This window comes from Trichosurus vulpecula, chromosome 1, assembly GCF_011100635.1.
Source record: "Trichosurus vulpecula isolate mTriVul1 chromosome 1, mTriVul1.pri, whole genome shotgun sequence".
NCBI classification, from domain to species: Eukaryota; Metazoa; Chordata; class Mammalia; order Diprotodontia; family Phalangeridae; genus Trichosurus; species Trichosurus vulpecula.
The window spans coordinates 244,889,710-244,909,616 of record NC_050573.1 but is presented as its reverse complement, the minus strand read 5'-3'; positions in this window follow the sequence as shown (position 1 = coordinate 244,909,616).

The window sequence follows — 19,907 nt, the reverse complement described above, 5'->3', positions numbered from 1 at the left end:
AGGGGAGGAGGAAGGAAGGGAGGGAGGGAGGGAAGAAGAGGAAGGAAGGAAGGAAGAGGAAGGAAGAAAGAGGAAGGAAGAAAGAGAGAGAGAGAGAGAGAGAGAGAGAGAGAGAGAGAGAGAGAGAGAGAGAGAGAGAAGGAAATCTCTGATAATCATAAAGGGGAAAGTACTGAATTTGGAGTCAGAAGACCTGTGTTCAAACACTAGCTATGCTATGTATTAACTGAAAAACCTTGAGTGAATCACTTAATAACCCCTTCTGGGCATCAATTTCTTCACCTGTGGAAGTGTACAATCTGCAAGGTCTCTTTCAGCTCTATATCCTATGAATGATTGATTGACATCAAGATAACTCTGCCAAGGTCTTTTCCACATCTCTGATCTGATTTTCACCTATTCTCTACCTAAAGCTATTCATGGTCTCAGATCTCTGCCATTTGGGCAGATTCTTCCTCCAAACTCCAAAACAAACTGTGTAGGGCAGAGGTCTTGGTTAGTGAGGAATTCTATGAATTCTAATTCTTTGCCCTCTTAGAAAAAAAACTTCATTTTCTGGAAAACTTTGCCTCTGGGGAAAAAGAAAAGGGCCCTTAGTCTCTATTTTCAATTTCTCTGTAATGCTATAACAATCTTCACAAGGTGACAATGACATTTAATGAACCTCGAAGAGAAAAAAAATGGGACTACAGCAGAAAGTCAATTCCAAATAAATCTTTAAAAGAGCTTGAAATACAATCACTTGTGAGCATACTCTTCCCTCATATTTAAGGAATATTATTGAGTCATCTCTGTGCATGTGTGGATGTGGGTGGCTGTGTTTTAGGTTCCCCGTAAGACATTTTCTCCTTTTTTATTCTTGTTATTTAATATTTATTGCAGAAATTGCTTAAAGGGAAGGGACTCTTAACCATCTCGATGGCTCCTTGCACAAGAAGCCAAAGGACTCTGATAAATTGATTTCTTCTGGGTCCCAATGGTATTGTGGGTGCCACCCAATAGGACTTCATCTCTCAACTAAATTTCCCTCCCTGAGAGCAGAACCCGCATTCTATTTATCTTTGTAACTCAATTGCCTTGCATATAGTAGGCACTTATTAAATGCTTCTTAACTGACTGATTAAATTGAATAAATGTTTCTTGAACTGAACTGAATTATCTTCTACTGAATTGAATTTCTTATTTCCTTATGCCTTGCAATCCCTAATTCTGTTCTTCAGCCTCACTGTGAACTCCAATCTCTCCATCCCTCATTCTTTTTCCAAGTGTCACCACTGAATCGGCCATGCTTTCCTCCCTTTCCTACCTTGAACCTATGTGAACCAACTCAATCCATACACTATATTTTGCTATTTTACAATCCCTCATCCCCTTTTATAATTGCTGATTCTGCCTTGCCAAATCCCAGCCCTGGATTACTTCCACCACATGTCCCTTTTATTCCTATTTACTGTGCTATTGAATAGAGCTGGATGGAATCATGAAACTGTACTGACTGGGTCCACTATAAATATATGTATCTAATCTCAATTTGGCCCTAACTGTACCAAGGCAATCATTCTATTCCTCTCTAATCAATTTGGCCAATGGCTGTCCAAGACCTTCTCATCTTTCCTCAAACTTCCCACAGGACCCCTTTCCCCCTTTCTGCAGCTGAAGACCTCACCTCATACTTCATACACACACAAAAAGACCGTCCCCCAGGGGCTCTCCCTCCTCCCCTCCTCCCCACATCCCCATCTCACATCATCCAGACATCTTCCCTCACTATCTCCTCTTCCTCTATGGTCTCAGATGAAGAAATGGCTCTTCTCCTAGCTAAGGTTAATCCCTATCTGTATATGCTTGATTTGATCCCCTCCCATCTGCTCTAGCAGATTTCCTCCCATTATCATCCACACTTTGACTCTTAACTTCAATATCCATGTGTGTGTACATATATATGCATATATATATGTATCTGTGTATACATTATATATATATGTGTGTATATATATATATATATATATATACACAGATACATATATAAAATCTTCCCTAATGTCTAAAAATATACCCATGTCTTGGCCCACGCTTAAAAATCCTCACTTGATCTGACCATCCCTGCTAACTATCATCTTATATTTCTCCTCCCTTCTATAGCTAAACTCCTTGAAAAAACATCCTGCACCAGAGATCTCTGCTTCCTCTCCCCTCACTTCCCTCTAGATCCTCTTCAGTTTGGCTTATGCCCTCAAATCAAACCCAAATTTGATTCAATAAAACTACTCCCACGAAGTTACCAAGGAGCTCCTAATGACCAAATCTAATGGCCTTTTTCCATTTTCCTTCTTGGCCTCTCTGCTCCGTTTAACAATGTTGATCGTCATTTCCTCCTCCGTATGCTCTCCCGATGGGTGATGCTGCTCTCTTGGTCCTCCTCCTATCTATCTGACTTCCTTTTCTGTCCCCTTTGCTGGTTTCTCATCCATGTCACACTCCAAAACAATGAGTGACCCCCAACACTCCATGCAGTCTTGCTGGGGAACTTCATCAGTTCTCATGGGTTCAATGAGTAGCTCTATAAAGATGATTCCAGGTCTATACATCCATTTTTTCACCTAAACTATAGTCCCACATTGCCACCTGCCTTTTCAAACATCTTTTTTGTTTTGTTTTTTGGGGGACCCAATCAGGGTTAAGTGACTTGCCCAGGGTCACACAGCTAGTAAAAGTGTCTGAGTCCGGATTTGAATTCAGGCCCTCCTGACTCGAGGGCTAGTGCTCTCTCCACTGCACCATCTAGCTGCCCCTCAGATGTTTCAAAATGGACATCCCCCTAGATATCTCAAACTCAACAACAGAACCCGTTATATTTTTTTCCAAAACGCTTCTCCCTTTTATACTTCCCTATTGAGTCAAAGACATCTCCATCCTCCCAGTCACCCAATGACATCATTCTTCACCCTCACCCATTCCCTATATCCAATCAACTGTCAAATCTTGATGTTTCTACCTTCATAAAATTTCTTGAATATCCTCTCCATTCACATAGCCACCACCCTAGGAAAGGCCCTCATCAACTTTCGCCAGAATATTGCAATGTCTTCTCAATAGTCTCCCCGCTTCAAGTTCTCGGCATGCTAATTCATCCTCCATGCAGCTAAGAAAGTGATTTTCCTAAAATGCAGGTCTGACTATATGCCTCTCCCCACTACTCAATAAACTTCCAGTGGCTCCCTGTAGTTAATTAATATTGCCTGTAGGTAGTACTGCAAGATTAAATATAAAGTCCTCTGCTTGGGCATTTAAAGCTCTTCACAACTTGGTCCACTATACTACAATTTAGAAATACAGGACACTCCATTTCTCATCTCCATGACTTTTCATTGGCTAACCCCCAAGCCTAGTATTCTTCTTCCTCACCTAGTTTCTTTGGCTTCTTTCAACGCATTTACTAGATTTCTGTTCTAATCCAACACACTGCCTTTTTCCACTTCTGTATTCATGTTCACCCACTTGGAATACCATCCAGACTTCTGGGAACTTACTCATGCTTTGACCCAGCACAAATTCACATCTTTGTCCCCACCATCACTCTGAAGTGCTCTCTAACCATTCATTCCTCTGAAAACCTATAGCAATTATTTTTTTAATTATTTTATTATTTATTTAATATTTTAGTTTTCAACATTGATTTCCACAAGATTTTGAATTACAAATTTTCTCCCCATTTCTACCCTCCCCCCACTCCAAGATGGCATACATTCTGATTGCCCTGTTCCCCAGTCAGCCCTCCCTTCTGTCACCCCACTCCCCCATCCCCTTTCCCCTTACTTTCTTGTATATAGCAATTATTTTTACATAACTGTTTAGCCAGTGAAGCATACACACTTGTGATATTTTACGTTGTTTCCTCAAATTGTTATTGAAATCTCTTATTATCATTTAATTTCTCACATAGCTATAATCTAGGTTGGGGAACAAATCGCAGCTTCCTTAGGTGTAGGGACTGTGTCTTGAACTTCTTTTCCTAAAGCACCTAGTACAGAAAGAATGTTTTAGGCTTACAACAACGACCTGTTGACTTGATTTAGGTTTGATTTCGTTATAAAATGTTGGCTGTCTCAGAAAGAGAGAGTCACACTTTCCAAAGACAATCTATGAACAATGTCCTGTCTTGCCCCCTCCCCCTCTGTAATTAGCTTTGCTGAACAAATGACCCCATTTCAGTTTCAGCCTTCCTCTCCTTGACTTTGGTAGGGACGTGGTCATAGCAGAGGATCTCCTTTTCTTGATCACCCTCTCTGTTTCTTCATCACTCCACAGCTTAGAGTTTCTAGGACTTACCCCTATCCCAATTCTCATCTCACTTCCTGGGACACATCCTCAGTGACATTTCTTCCTTTCTCCTTCCACTAGGATGTTTTCCAACTCTTCCTGTTTGTGGGGTGCTCTAATGGACTGGGAATTTAAAGCATAGATTTGGCTGCTAATAGAAATCAGGAAGAGAAGACAACCTCTTTATCCTTCCCTCTTTGGGAATCTATCCATAAAGCATTTTGATGCCAACGTTTAGAGGGAAAAAGTACTTCCTATAATAAATTTAATGTTTCTCCAGGGAAATGAGTGCAAGTGTTTCTTTGGAGAAGTGGGTCACTGTACTTGAAAAAGCTTGGAACCTTATCTCCCTTATGCCTTCTTTGTGAAGCAAAAAAAAGAAAAAAGAAAAAAAGAAAAGAAAAACCTGATCTTTCTCTCTTGTTTTGCTTTTCATTAAAAAAAATCTAAAACTGATTCCATTCCCTAATTTAGATTACATGTTCTCCACTAACATCCTCCTCCAACTTCTGATCATGGCATGGAGATGACCCTGGGTCCTTCAGGACTACGCCAGTGGAGTGCCAGCTCTGATAGCCCCTCCCAACATGAAGAGACTGTCAGCATGTTGAATGGACCAGACTATCTCCAGGGTGAGAAAGGTAGGTCCATCACCTGAGGTTTGGCCCCGGATGATAAAAATTAGGGGCCACAAATAGTTCATGAAGCAATCTGCTAAGACTCATAGGATCACTGTTCCAGAACTGAAAGGGATCTCAGAGGAGATATGGCTCAGCACCCTTATCTTACAGGTGAGGAAATTGAGTCACAGGAAGATTAAGTGACTCACCTATAATCATACAGGGGGTAAATATCAGAGGTAGGATTTGAACCCAGGTCCTCAGACTCCCAAACCAGTGTTCTTTCTGCTGCATGAAGGATATTCAATATGCATGGATGGAGTATAAGAGCTAAACAGGAGAATGCCATCTCTTCCAAAGAGAGTCTGTGAAGGAAGGGAGCAGTCAGAGTGCTGTCTGTCCTTCACTTTTGATGAGGACCAATGACAGCACAGGTGATGTCTTGGCTTGCTTGTGAATTGGATTTAAGTGAGGCAGCCTGTCTCTTCCTGAGTCATCAATGTCCAGTAGCAGGGCAAAAGTCAAGATGACTAATGATGGCTCAGGATACAGTAGCTGACCTTGGCATCTTGGAAGTCTGACCAAGTTCTCATTGCCCCACTGTGCCTGCTTCTGCTGCCTTCATGGCTGCTGGAACAAACAGTTCTCATGCACTCATTCCCCTGGGGATATTCTTGACCTACTTGTAGTAGACATCCCCCTAACTCATCAAGGAGTTTGAGGTCTGTCAGTTACCCTCAACCTGGCTTAGCCCAACATCTTACGAAGGAGGAAAACAAGGCATTAAGTGACTCATCCAAGGCCCAGGCAATAAGCAGCAGAGACAGAATGTGAACCCAGGTCTTTTCTCTGAAGTTACCATTCTTTCCATGGCACCATGAGTGCTACTCATTACTACAATAACAATTCAGTCATTTATTTAGTTTGTCAGGAAAGAGAAGTCATAGATTGGAGAGTTTGGAGAACAAAGCAGGAGCAGTTATCCATAATGGGAAATCATATTAGCTGATGCATGTATAATGCTTTAAGGTTTCCAAAGCAATTTACATAGATTATCTCCTATGACCCAGGTGGAAAATAGCAGGTATTATTATCCCCAGGACTTAGGAGTTCATTGAAGTAGGAACACCCACTCTGAAAACTCTTATCAATGCATTTTGCAACTCCTCTGAAATTCATTATCTGAGAGTTGCCTAGTACAGAGAGATTAATTTTCCCAGAGTCACCATGGCCCGTTATATATCAGAGATGTAAACTCTAAATCCAGCTCTCTATCAATTATGCCAGAATGTGCCTCCATCTCCATTTTCCAGATAAGGAAATTTAGGCTCAAGGGGCTAAGTGACTTTCCCTTGGTCATGCAGTTAGTATGGTAGGCTTTGGTACAGTTGGACAGTAAACCTGGCATGAATGACAGGAACCAATAAGGAGCTTCCCCCAGATGAATTTCCTTAGGCCCAAGAATGGACCTTACATTTCACTGGTTCCAATTGGAACCTGTAACCTGGGATCACCAAATAGGTCATCTCAATAGAACAGGAACAGGAAACCACAGCCAGTACATATTCCTTACAGTTATTTGGAATATATACATATACATATATATATATGTGTGTGTGTGTGTGTGTGTGTGTGTGTATACACATATATATGTATGTCTGTGTACATATATGTGTACGTATGTATACACACATATATATATGTATATATATATATATATATATATATATATATATATATATCTCCTTTATATGTCAGTAAAGCAACCACTTGTTTGCCTGCCTGGAATCTGAAAGCTTACTTGCCCCAGATCTGAGCTTTGCCTGCGATAGTTAATGTCACATGGGCAGGATCCAAATGGTGATCTACCTGAGTCCAAGTCCATCACTCCCTCCACCAAGCCACACAAAAAGAGTACCTTGAGCAGACCCTTACGTGGAACCTTCTCGCCTGCCTTGCTTCCCTCTTTAACCAGACAGCAAGAACGCAGCTGCAATGGATTTTGATGAGTTTCAGCTGCTGTTCCCCATACCTGCTAGAAGTGAGGTTACTCCCCCAAGGTATCCACACTGCTGTTTTTTCATGAACTGTGGCAGAAATTGATAAGTCGTTGTTGGAGGAGAGGGGACATTCACAGGTTCAGACCCAAAGCTTGGTCCTTAAAATGAATTGGAAGCATCTGGCAGCTTTGCTGTCTGTAGGTAATGATGCAGCCGCGTCACAAACCCAGATGTGATTCTACATTTCTGCAGCTGTTCTGATGGGAGTTTCAACACTCAAAACATCTGCTGTTGGGACTCTGTGGTACAATTCTCACTTGATCTCATTGGGTTCTTATTCTTTCCCCCTCTCACCTCCCTCCCCAAAATGTATTTTCTTTCCTCTCTGTATTTTATTATTTTTCAAAAGGTGTTATTCCTTGCAGGGGAATAGACACCAAATCCTATGTAACATGGGAGACAAATCCATGCCATCCTCAAAATGTGTGCAGGGAGAGAGTGAAGGAAGAGAGATGTGTAGGTTTGACCCAAATTAACTCTATGAGAGTTGATGTGGTAGAACATTAAAGACTGGCAAGGAATTCCAACTTTACTGTATGTGTAGAAATCTATGTAGAATAAAGTCTGTGGAATGTTGATTAAGTGAGCTTTGGGATGCCTTTTCAATTCCAGGATGTTAGTCTCTTGGTTATCTGCCAAACTATGTGAACATAAGTGCTCACAGCACTGAATATTTACTGAGGGATAAAAATATCCCTTTAAAACCTAAATCCTTGCTGCATAGATCCAATGCATAAATTCTGCCAGCCACATCAGCTAGAAAAAAATTGAAATAATCCTGAGCAGATCTCCTAAAACCATGACTAGACCTAACAGAGATTTCATGTGCAGACATTCTTCCTCATTACAACACTCCATATTTCAGCCTTTCTTTTTCATTCTCTCAAGCCTGGAAATAGTTTTAAATGGTACAAATGTTCCCCAATCTTTGTACTATGTAAATATGAGCTCTTATTATCATGGTTGTCAAGTCCCAGAGTATTCCAGAGCCTCCTAAATGAAATCCAGAGTCTCTCAAAAGAGCCCAGCCTCACTATCCACTCAGGAAAAAACCAAGTGGATGAAGAACAGATATTATGGAGCATGTAACATGCAGCAATAGGCAGGTAGGTGGTGCCATAGTACACAGAGTGCTGGGCCTGGAGTCAAGAAGACTCATCTACCTGAATTCAAATCTGGCCTCAGATACTTACTAGCTGTGTGACCCTGGGCAAGTCACTTAACCCTGTTCGCCTAGGTTTCTCATCTATAAAATGAGCTGGAAAAGGAAAGGGCGAACAACTCCAGTATCTTTGCCAAGAAAACCCCAAAATGGAGTCATAAAGAGTTAGACATGACTGAAAAATGACTAAACAACAAATATACAGTTGTTTGGACAGGGAGCTGTTTCATCCATACCTAGGTCTTAGACAGACACTGAGGATGGACAGTGAACTTAACCCAGAACTTAACGGGAGGAAGAGAGTGAACTGGAGTGTTTTGGGGAGTTTCCCAACGTTTTCAACCATACCCTCTACAACTTCCCTCTAGAACCAAATACCAAAAAAAAAAAAGATAAAATTTAAAAAAAAACATTTTTCCACAATTGATCTAGTGATGAAGTGCTAAAACTTAGAATGAGCTCAGGCTGAGGAAGAAAGCTAAGGATAATAAAAACAAGTTTAAGAAGAATCATCATGGATAGAGTAGAGAATGCTGGCCCTGGTGCCAGAAAACCTAGGTTCAAATCCTCTTGAATGCTTACTAAATGTAGGATCTTGAGCAATCCATTTAAAATCCCTGGACCTCAGTTTCTTCACAAGTAAAAAGGAGGGAGTTTGACTCAATGGCCCCTGAGGTCCCTTCTGGCTTTAGAAATATGATTGTAGGACTTGGCTTAGTTGACCTTCTCAGTTCATTCTCCAGCTTATTCTCAACATCCTTCCTAAAATATGGCAGTCAGAAGTGAACACAATATTCCAAGCAAGGTTTGACCAAAACAGAGTGCGGTGGACCTTCTGATCTCTGAACAATCTACTTCTGTTAATGCAGCCAAAGATCACACTAGCTGATTTTGCTTGCTATTTAACACATTTGATTCATATTGAACTCTCATTTCCCTGGGTTTCTCTCCAGATCTCTTCCAGATAAATTACATTCTAACCATACCCCTTGTACCTGCGAAGTTAAATTTTATAACCTAAGTGAAATATTCTACATTTATTCCTACTAAATTTAATCTTATTATGCTTTGCTCCAATTTTCTAGCCAAAATCTTTTGGGATCCTTTTGGTTACCTCGCATGTTAGCTATCCCTTCCACCTTTGAATTATCATAAAATTTTATAAGAATGTTTTCTATGTTTTCCATATATATGTACATATAAGAATGTTTTATAAAAATGTTATGTATGTTATATGTGTCTTTATCCAAGACACTAATAAAATCATTAAACAACCATGGTATCAAATGCAAATAAAAACAAAGGCCACTAACCTGTACATAAAGATCCCTGCTGGTTGCATATTAACATAGTTTTAAAATGTAATATTTTCTATGTTTTATTGTATTTTTATTTAGTTTGTTAATATTTACCAATTACGTTTTAATCTGGTTCTGACCATGCTCAGGAGCATTGTGGTCCTGCCACTTCTTTGACACCTCTGTTAAATAGCATGGGACAGAGCACAGATGTCGAAGACACTCCACTGTAGACTTCCTTCCAAGATGACCTTGGCTACTCATGACTAGTCTTTGCACTCAGCTGTTCAACAAGACTCAAAATCCATCTAATTTTGCCACTAACCAGCCCACGTCTCTCTGCTTTTTCCATTATAGTATGAGAAACTCTGTCAAACACTTCGATAACATCTGGGCAAACCCTATCTGTGATATTCTCCTTAGGCATCAGTCTGGTCTTCCTGTCAAAAATTTAGTAAGGTTGATCCAGCGTGAACTGTTCTTCATGAAGCCAAATTGGCTCTTTGCATTCATTGCTTGCCTTTCTAACCATTCACTAGCCAGCTTTTTTAAGTCTGCAAGAAATTAAAGTCAATTTTACTGAACTATGTCTTGCAAAATTCATCTGCTTTCTTTAAAAAAAACTCAAGCTATGTCTTCCTCACCCCAGACCTCTCACGCCTTTCCCACTGTGCACACACCGTGCAGAGACGGTCATTTCTCTAGCCCTGAATAGCCAAAGTAGCCAAAGCTGGCTGGCTTGTGTGAATGAGGGAAGTCTGTCTGGGAAAATCTGCCTCAGAACAAAGCACATAATTTAGATTGAGAGAAAGACAGAATGGGCTAAATAGGGGAGATTCTGGGTGATCTGGAATGGGTATGAAAGGGCAAGAAGGAAGGATCGGATCATGAAAGTGTGCCTGGTGCAGGAGCTGAAGCTGAGAGGGAAGGAGGGCTGGGTCTGGGTCTGACAGGACAAGAATGTTTCCTTTTCTCCCAGGATCCCCTCTGTTTCACTTCCCGCAGGATACGTATCCTATTCCTGCTCCAACTAACCCTCCACTAAGCCCTTAGCTATGCACCCGCTATACTCCAGGCCAAGCGCTTTACAAATGTCATCTCACATGGTCCTCAAGACATGCTCTGTGAGATAGTGGCTACTATTATCTTCATTTTATAATTGAGGAAACTGAAGCAGGCTGCAGTTAAGTGATTTTTCCAAGGTCACCCAGTGAGAACGTATTTGAGGCTGGATTTGACCTCAGGTCTTCCTGATTCCAGGCCCAGTGCTCTCTACACCACACTGCCTTTAAGAGAAGACAAGATCTTCTTGTGCTATGATACCAGAAGTCGCAAAGGGCAGCTACAGGAATTCCGAAGAGGTCTAAAGAGACCTGGTTCCTGAGGAGCCAAGCAGGAAGCTTAGAGTGATCCTTCAGAAGATCATGGATCTATACAGACAGAAGAAGACCAAGTACAGCCCTGGAATAAGGTCCATGGGAAGAACCAGGAGCAAAGTATTGGTGCCTGGTAGGAATGAGAGCTCAGAGCTTCACCCACTCCAGGTCGGGCTGGGCTGGGAGCTACAGGAAGACAGCACTACTAAGGGCTTCTGGCCATGTAGCTACAATGGACAGGTCTTCCTCATCTTCCATTCTCAGACCCTCAGCCAGACAGCAGCCCAGACTGAGACCCGGAAACTGAAAGAGACCTGGGAGGAGAAGAAGGTGCAAATGAACCTGACTATAGCATTTGTACACAGGGAATATCCTGCTTGGCTCCAGAGACACCTGGAGACGCAGAGGGGTATTATAGAAAGGACAAGTGGTGTCATTCCACCACCCCTTGGATCTTCTTGACTCCTTCCCCTGGTTGTTGTTGTTTTTCAGTCACTTCAGTCGTGTATGATAGTTCATGAATGACCCCATGGGCCAATTGTCCATGGGATTTTCTTGGCAAAGATACTGGAGTGCTTTACCATTTCTTTCTCCCATTTTTATGCAGGCAAGAGTTAAGTGACTTGTCCAAGGTCACACAACTAGTATGTGTCTGAGGACAGATTTGAACTCAGGTCTTCCTGACTCCAAGCCCAGTGCTCTATCCACTGCACCACCAGCTACCTCTCCTTTGGGTCAGTGTAGCAGATTAGTTCCAGTGATGTCTCTGTCTTTCTAGCACCTTGGGCATCCTTGATCCTTCCCACTGGCACTTCCCTAGGTGAGGGTGGTGGGGAGTATAGATTCCTTGTAAGGGAGTTGGCATGTGTCCTAGACTTGGGTAGATATGAAATGTCATTTCTTCATTTGTTTCACCCAGTTAAGGTTGGGGGGAGTGAAATATCCTCATTCTGTTCTTCAAATTCTCCCTCTCTCCTTGGTATACTGTCTCTCACACAGAAGGACTGGTGGTTCTCTAGGGTTTATTTTAGATCCTGCTATTTTACTGAAATTATTGTGTCAATTAAATTTAGCTGAATCTCTAGGGTTCTCCTGGTAAACCATGATGTATCATCTATATACAGTAATAATTTTCTTGTTTCATTAATGTTTGTTCTCTCAATTTCTTTTTGTGGAGTTTAAGGATGGTTTTTTAAATTCCTCATTCTTAGACTAGGTTTTTTCTTCACAAACGTTAACACCCTCATTCACATTCACATGCGTTCTCATGCTTCACTTCTCTTTTTCCCATTCCACCCTCACTGCCCTACAGAACCTTACCAATCTAACCTGTCCCCACAATAGTTCATTTTCCTCTCTGTCCTCACAGGCTTCATTATTCTCATAGGATTCATTTCCCTCAAGGGTCTCATCCCCCTCCAAGACCTCAATCTATATTTTTTCACTTAAAAATGAGCCATGTTTTTGAGCTCCTTGTTTCTGTGAATTAGAGGGGGGAAATGCAATCTTCAGGCTCCTATTCTCCCGGGACATGAAAGATGAACCCTGGAGGTAGTTCAGCAAAGAAGTGTGATGGAATACCCATTTTTGTATATTAGGTTTGTTTTGTTTTAATTTGATATTTTTTCCCCAATTACATGTAAAAACAATTTTAACATTCATTTTTTAAATTTTTTGGCTTCTGAATTTTCTCCCTTCACTCCCCCAGTCATTGAGAAGGCAAGCAATTTGATATAGCTTATACATGTCAGTCATGCAAAACATATTTTCATGTTAATTATATTGTGAAAGGAAACACAAAGAAAAATAAAGTAGAGGAAAAAGTATACTTCAATCTTCATTCAGACTTCATCAGTTTTTTCTCTTGAGATGGATAGAATTTTTCATCATAAGTCCTTAAAAATTGTCTTAGATCACTGTCTTGATGAGAATAGCTAAGTCATTCCCAGTTGATTATCATACAGTACTGCTATTTCTGTGTATAGTGTTCTCCTGGTTCTGCTCATTTCACTTTGCATCAGCTCATATAAGTCTTTCCAGGTTTTTCTGAGAGTATCCTGCTCATCATTTCTTGTAGCACAATAACATCCATCACAATCTGTATGTTAGGTTTGAAATAAAATCACAAATAGTAGTATATGACCATAGTTATATTATGTTTGATAAACACAACGATTCAAGCTTTGGAAAAAAAAGAATTCACTATTTGAGAAAAATCTCTGGGAAAACTGGAAAGTAGTTTGACAGAAACAAGATATAGACAAACATCTCACACCATATAGCAAGATAGAAATGGGCACATGATTTAGAAATAAAGGGTAAAATCATAAGCAAATTAGGGGAGCATGGAATACTTTACCTGTAAGATCTATGGATAAGGGAAGAGTTGAGCAAACAAGAGACAGAGAACATTATGGGATATATAATGGATAATTTTGGTTACATTAAATTTAAAAGGTTTTGAACAACCAATGCAACCAAGACTAGAAATAAAACAGAAAACTGGCGGAGGGGGGGGGCGGGGGGGGGATAGAGGAATGTATAGCAAGTTTTTCTAATAAAGGCCTCATTTCTCAAATATACGGGGAGCTGCGTCAAATTTATAAGACTATGAGTCATTCTCCAATTGGTAAATGGTCAAATGATATAAGCAGGCAATTTTCAAATGAAGCAATGAAAGCTATCTATAATCATATGAAAAAAGTTCTAAATCACTATTGATCTGATAAATGCAAATTAAAACAGCTTTGAGGTACCACCTCACACTTATCAAATTGGTTAATGTAACAGAGAAGGATAAATGTTGGAGAGTATTGGAGATATTTGAACACTAATGCACTGCTGGTGGAGTTGTGAACTGATCCAACCATTTTTGGAGAGCCATTTGGAACCATGCCAAAAGGACTATAAAATCATAATATACCCTTTGACCCAGCAATATTACTACTAGGTCTGTATCCTAAAGAGATCAAAGAAAAAGGAAAAGGTCGTTTATGTACAAAATATTTATAGCAGCTCTTTTTGTGGTGTCAAAGAATTGGAAATTGAAGGGATGCCCATTAATTGGGGAATTCCTGAACAAGTTGTTATATATGATTGTGATAGAATACTACTATGCTATAAGAAATGATGAAAAGAATGTTTTCAGAAAAACCTGGGAAGATTTACATGAACTATTGCAAAGTGAAGCGAGCAGAACCGGGAGAATTTTGTACACAGTAACAGCAATATTGTATGCTGAATGACTCAGCAATACAGTGATCTAAGACAATTCCAAAGGAGTTATGATGAAAAATGCTGCCCGTCTCCAGAAAAAGAACTGATGGAGTCCAAATGTAGATTGAAACATACTTTTTAAACTTACTTTACTTTTCTTGCTTTCTTTCTTTTTTTTTAACCTGTGTTCTGTTTTACAACACGGCTAATATAAAAATATGTTTTGCAAGACTGCACATGTACAATCTATATTAAAATGCTTGCCTTCTCAAGGAGGGGAGAGGGTAAAGAGGGATGGAATTGGAACTTAAAAATTATTTTTAAAAATGAATGTTAAAATTATTTTTACATAGAATTAAGAAAAATAAAATAAAAACATCTTTTAAAAAAAGAAAGAAAGGCATGTCCTTTCTGAATTCTTGTTTCCAATTTTTTGCCTATTTTTGTTCTGGATTCATTCTTGTCTCCCATGAGCATTTCTCTCTCACACAATCAATCTGCTGCATTTATGTCACAAATGTAAGTAGAAAAGTCAACTGCTAATGTTGCTAATAATACAATGAGTATGTATATTATGCTAAGAATATACCTATAAGACACAGAGGGCCACGCTGCTCAGAGCTATCTCTAGACTCAGCTTGCTTCTTACAGTGTCTTGATTTTTAAATGGCCACCAGAGGCTTTGATCAATCCTTAAGCCAGCCACCATCTAATTCCATCAAGCTTGACTGAAGAACTTCACACCTTATAAAAGATGACCACGTATAGACACTTCTCTGAATTTAAGACCTTAGCACTTCATTTTTAAAAAACTGTTGGTTGGTTGTTTTCTCTTAAACATTTATATAATACTTTAAGACCTACAGAGTATTTTATATATACTATTTCATTTGATTATCACAAAAACCCTGTATTTGTACCTCTATTTATTGTTATATACTCAAGCATGATTATCCCCAGTGACCTGCCTCATTGTTTCTGTTACTTGCCCCTTATATCCTTTTATTTATTTATATTATATATAAATATATTCTGTTACCTGCTCCCTTACGTTTCACTCACTAGCCTAAGGAAAACTAATTGATCAGGAATCTCACAATCAACAACTACTACACTGGTACTATGCATTGTACCACTTGTATTGATTTGGGTGCTGCTATTCAGGTCTATACCAATGATAGGAATATGAATGAATTCTTACATTGCTACTAATTACATACCCAACTTATTGGCTTTATGTGTTCAACGTATGATTCATTGCTATACTGTTCTAGTGCATATGACTTTACAAGATTAATGTTTAAAGAAACATCAGTCACCTAAGCTCTGAGACTCAGTTTCTTCATCTGTGCAATGGAGATATTAATATTTGTAGTGGGGGAGAGGAGCAACAGAAGGGGAAGTTATTGTGAAGATAAATGAGAAGCTATGTAAAGTTCTTTGCAACCCATAATGAGCTATGTAAATGCCAATTGTTATCATTATTATTAAGCGAATGGAAACAGTGCTTCTACAGAGAATGATAGGATATTGTTCTAGAGTTGAAAGGAAGCTTAGATGTCATCTAGCCAAACCCCGATCGTTTTACAGGTAAGGAAACTGAGGCCCAGAGAAGTTAAGCAATGCTCAAAATCATACAGGAAGTAAGTGGCCAAGAGGGAATGTGGCAAAACTGATTAGAAAGCATCCAGACCAGCTAAATGTCATTTTGAGGCCTGAAGGTAAAACGTGGTTCTTTAAAAGAACTAACATATCTCATTGGATGGATGTTGAGAGGTTTTTTAATGCTCCTAGAATTTTAATGGTCTAATTGATCTTTCTTTAAACTATGCAGAAATAAATTGTCGTCTGTTATCCTCCTTTTTGGGTAGGCTTAATCTAGGAGTAAAGGGGGATGATTGAGTTACAGAAAACTCATTAAAGATAGGGCTTCTCTCCGAAGTGCTGGTCCAGCACAGTGGCACTAGTGGACAGTTATACTTCTTTGATTTCCTGTCATTGCAGACAGTGAATGAACTGAAAGTAAGTAGGAGACATGGAAAATCAATGTGAGGCACTGAATTGTTCCAGCTGCCGAGGCATTGTTAATTACACAATATTTTCATGGAGCAATTCAGCCCAGACTTGCCAAATGCCCCACATCTGGAGGCCATTCTGTCTGAGGAAGCTATTCCCCTCTTGCATCTCAGCTTCACTAACGGATGCTTCAAGAAGGGGTTGCAGGAACAGATCCATTCTCCTAGCAGCAACCAGGGTGATGGCTGTACCTCTGGTTACCATAGAGATAAGGGGGTGTTTGGAAGTGGAGAGAAGCCAGTGGAGTGTTAAGAGGGGCTTAGTATGCAGAGTGTGAATCTAAGAAAAATCAAAGTTTGTTCTCCTTGGATGGTTAGGCCTTGAGGGGGAAAGGTAGAAGAGAGTCTGAGAAGAGGCAAGAGACCACAGAGAGCAGAGAGGGTGGAAGCAATAAGGATGGAAGCAGCAGAGCTTACACCTGTGTGAAGTGCCAATGCATGAAAGGGCCTCAATGGATCGCCAAGGCAGAGTCATCGGAATAGCTACTTCCTAAGCAGGGAAATCAAATCAAACATAGACTGCCAGTGCACACTTCATAGATTACTTCAATGATGGTATTTCAATATTATCCAGCTCCTTCTACTCTCCTCTATGAATTCTTACTCTTTTTATCCTTCTATTTCCCTTCCTTTTTCTCCTCTCACAGCCTGTCAAAAGTTCACAGTATATTTCCATTTACTCTAAGTTTAATCTTTTCTATGATTTTCATTTTCATTAAGAAAAAAATACTAACACACTTTAAGGTTTACAGAGTGCTTGTCTCAGAAAAACACTCCTTTCATCATATACTTCTGCCTCTTGCCCTTCTCGACTCATTGTCCATGCCTAGAGGGGCTTTTTCTTTCCAGTATAAAGATAAAGTGGTAGCATAAGGATCAATCCAGGGATCCCTAATGAATTTATTTTAGCCCTGTTGATAAAATTACAGAATGTAAGGGTCAGGTAACAGAGACAAGATATATAGAGGTCTTAAATATAAAAGTTCTTATACTCAGTTACCTCATTATGAGATTATAAAGAAATTCTTCAACCAGATTTGATGGAATTAAAAAGCCTCTACCATTGGCTAGTCAAAGGATTGACCATTCCCATGTTGACCCTTTAAAAATAAGATGTACCCTCTAGGGAGTGAGCCATGTAGGAGCTCTGGCAATTCAGAAGAGTGCCAGCTATGGAAGAAGAACCCAGACCTTGAAGAGGGGTTGTTCCTCAATTCTCAATGGGAAAGAGGGTTTGGGGTGCTCTCTTTCTCCTTACCCCCAATCATCAATCTCTTTCTTCAGTGTATCTATTTGACCAGTAGTTGGAGACACCACACTCAACAGGGAGGAGACCCAGAAGTCTAAGCAGTAAACAACTCTGTGAGTTGAGAAGAGAGCCAGATCTGGTCATTGTTAGGAATTAAGCTACAGAGGGGAATAAACCCAGAGAGCCTTGGTGAGATGCTGTGCCCAAAGGAAGCAACTTGAGGATACAACAATCAGGCAGAAGACTTCAATGCTAGAGGTGTTAGTGGATCTGTTCCCTACATGTGCCCCTTTCTACTACTGTACTCTATTGTGTGTGCCTAGTCTTCCCATTGGTTCTGTGTAATTATGGAAGCCTTCATCCTGGGTTTATGGAGAAAATATTTTTGCACTATTTTTCTTATAGTATCTTCTTATTGATGTCCTCTGTCTGACTATTAAAGCCAAATGCACCAGCAAGAGCTCATGAGTACCTGAGGGTGGGAAGGAGCATGTCATCCGTCTGGAAGACCTAAGCTGCAACTACAAGTTAAATCCCAAAGTGAGGGGGTAGGGTTTGCTATCTTAATACAGATACAGATACAGTCACATAATGAATATAAAGTGCTTTCATATACCTTACCTAGGTCCTCATTCTAGGCAACTAGAATGTGCAGCGGATCAAGCACAGGGTCTAGAGTCAGGAAGATTGGGTTCAAATCCAGCCTTAAACATGTCCTTGTTGTGTGACCCTGGACAAGTCACCTAACCTCTGCCTGCCTCAGTTTCCACAGCTGTAAAATGAGCTTCTTAATAGCACCTATCTCCTAAGATTGTTGTAAGGATCAAATGAGATAACATTTATAAAATTATTGGCACAGTGTCTGACATATAGTGGACACTTAATAAGCGCTTTCTCCCTTCCCTTGTCTCCCCTTCCCTTTATTCTCCACTTCTCTGCCCCTCCTAACACTGATGACCACTTCCTTCTCCCAAATATTCTCACCTCCAGCAGCTTCCATGACATCATTCTCTCCTAGCTATCTCTATATATTCCTGACCATTCCTCAGTTTCCTTTGCTGGTTCAGCATCCATCTCCTGCCCTCAAATCAAGACTCTATATGCAAAAGTAAATATAAGGTAGACATTAGACTAGTGGCTGTTGGGCCCAGGAAAGCCGTTATGCAGAAGGTAGTACTTGACTTGAGTCCAGAAGGAATATAGGAACCCTAAGGGTCAGAAATGAGTAAACTTAAATACTCTCATCCTGTTACCTGGCTTCTCCTTCTTTCCCCACTCACGTCTCCATCCCAGCTTGCTCTCCCCAGGTAGTTATCTTTGACTTTCCTAATCCTCACCTCTTATCCCATAGGTTACCTAATCCTATCAATTTTACCTCAGAAATATCTTTTCAATATCGCACAGTAGTATTCCAACACCATCACATACCATACCTTGTCCAGCCATTCCCCAGTTGATGGGCATCCCTGCAATTTCTAGTTCTTTTGATCCCTCTTGTCTATTTCCACTCACACCACCAAACCAAGTGCTGCTTCCTAAGGCTATTTTGGCTAAATCTAGGAATATGTACATGTATATGTATGTGTATATGTAAATACATATATGCGTGTGTCTATGGGGAGGGATGTGTATTTTATGCACACATATCCTTAAAATAGCTAGAGGGTAAAAAGAAATCATTATAATATCAGGAGCCTTTTAACAAGTCCAAATTCCTTCCCCTCCACCATTTTTCAGGTGAGGAAACTGAGCCTTTGAGAAGTAAAGTGTTTTTCCTGGGTTCCATCATATGGCTTATGGCCGAGCCAAGACCAGAATCTGGGATTTCTGATTCCCAGGATGGTGTTGTTTCCACCACAGTCAAGACTGAATTTTAAAAAAGGAAAGAAAGGAAAAGAAACACGGAGGCAACACAGGGGAGAATAAAGGAAATGTCCATGCCAAGAGGTAAAAATACCTGCATAAAAAGGACAATGGATAAGAACAAAAAAAAAGGGCAAGAAATTTAAGAAAAAGAAAAACAAAAAGGTTTAAAAGCTCTTTTCCTTTGAACTAAGAGCTCATGGATCAAAAGTGCCAAAGGAGGAAATGAATGAACAATGGAGCCAGCCCAAATCCCCCCACATCCCCGAGGAAATGGCAGAAGGAGAAAGGGGGAGGGAGAGAGAGCAGAAAAAGAAGATGGAATATTTAAGTACAAAGGGGAGGAATCAGGTCCTGTGTTTCATCTGGCTTTGGGGAAAGGGTTCCCAGAACAACAAACCTGTTGTTGAGAACCTCTTGGAGGTGGGGGGGGGGGAGGTAGATAGGCCCCCTGGAAATCTGACAAGACTTTAGAGAAGAGCACTTGAATGAAGCAAAGTCCGTTTTGCAATCCTGGTATCTCCTCTGACAGTCATTCATATCCCTGTTCCTCCTTAATAAAAATCCACCATGCACTCCAAAAGAGTAACTAGGACACTTAGTTTTTATTCCACATGCATCTCATTTGTCTTCAGTAGGTTCTTCCATAATCTCATCATTATTGCTAT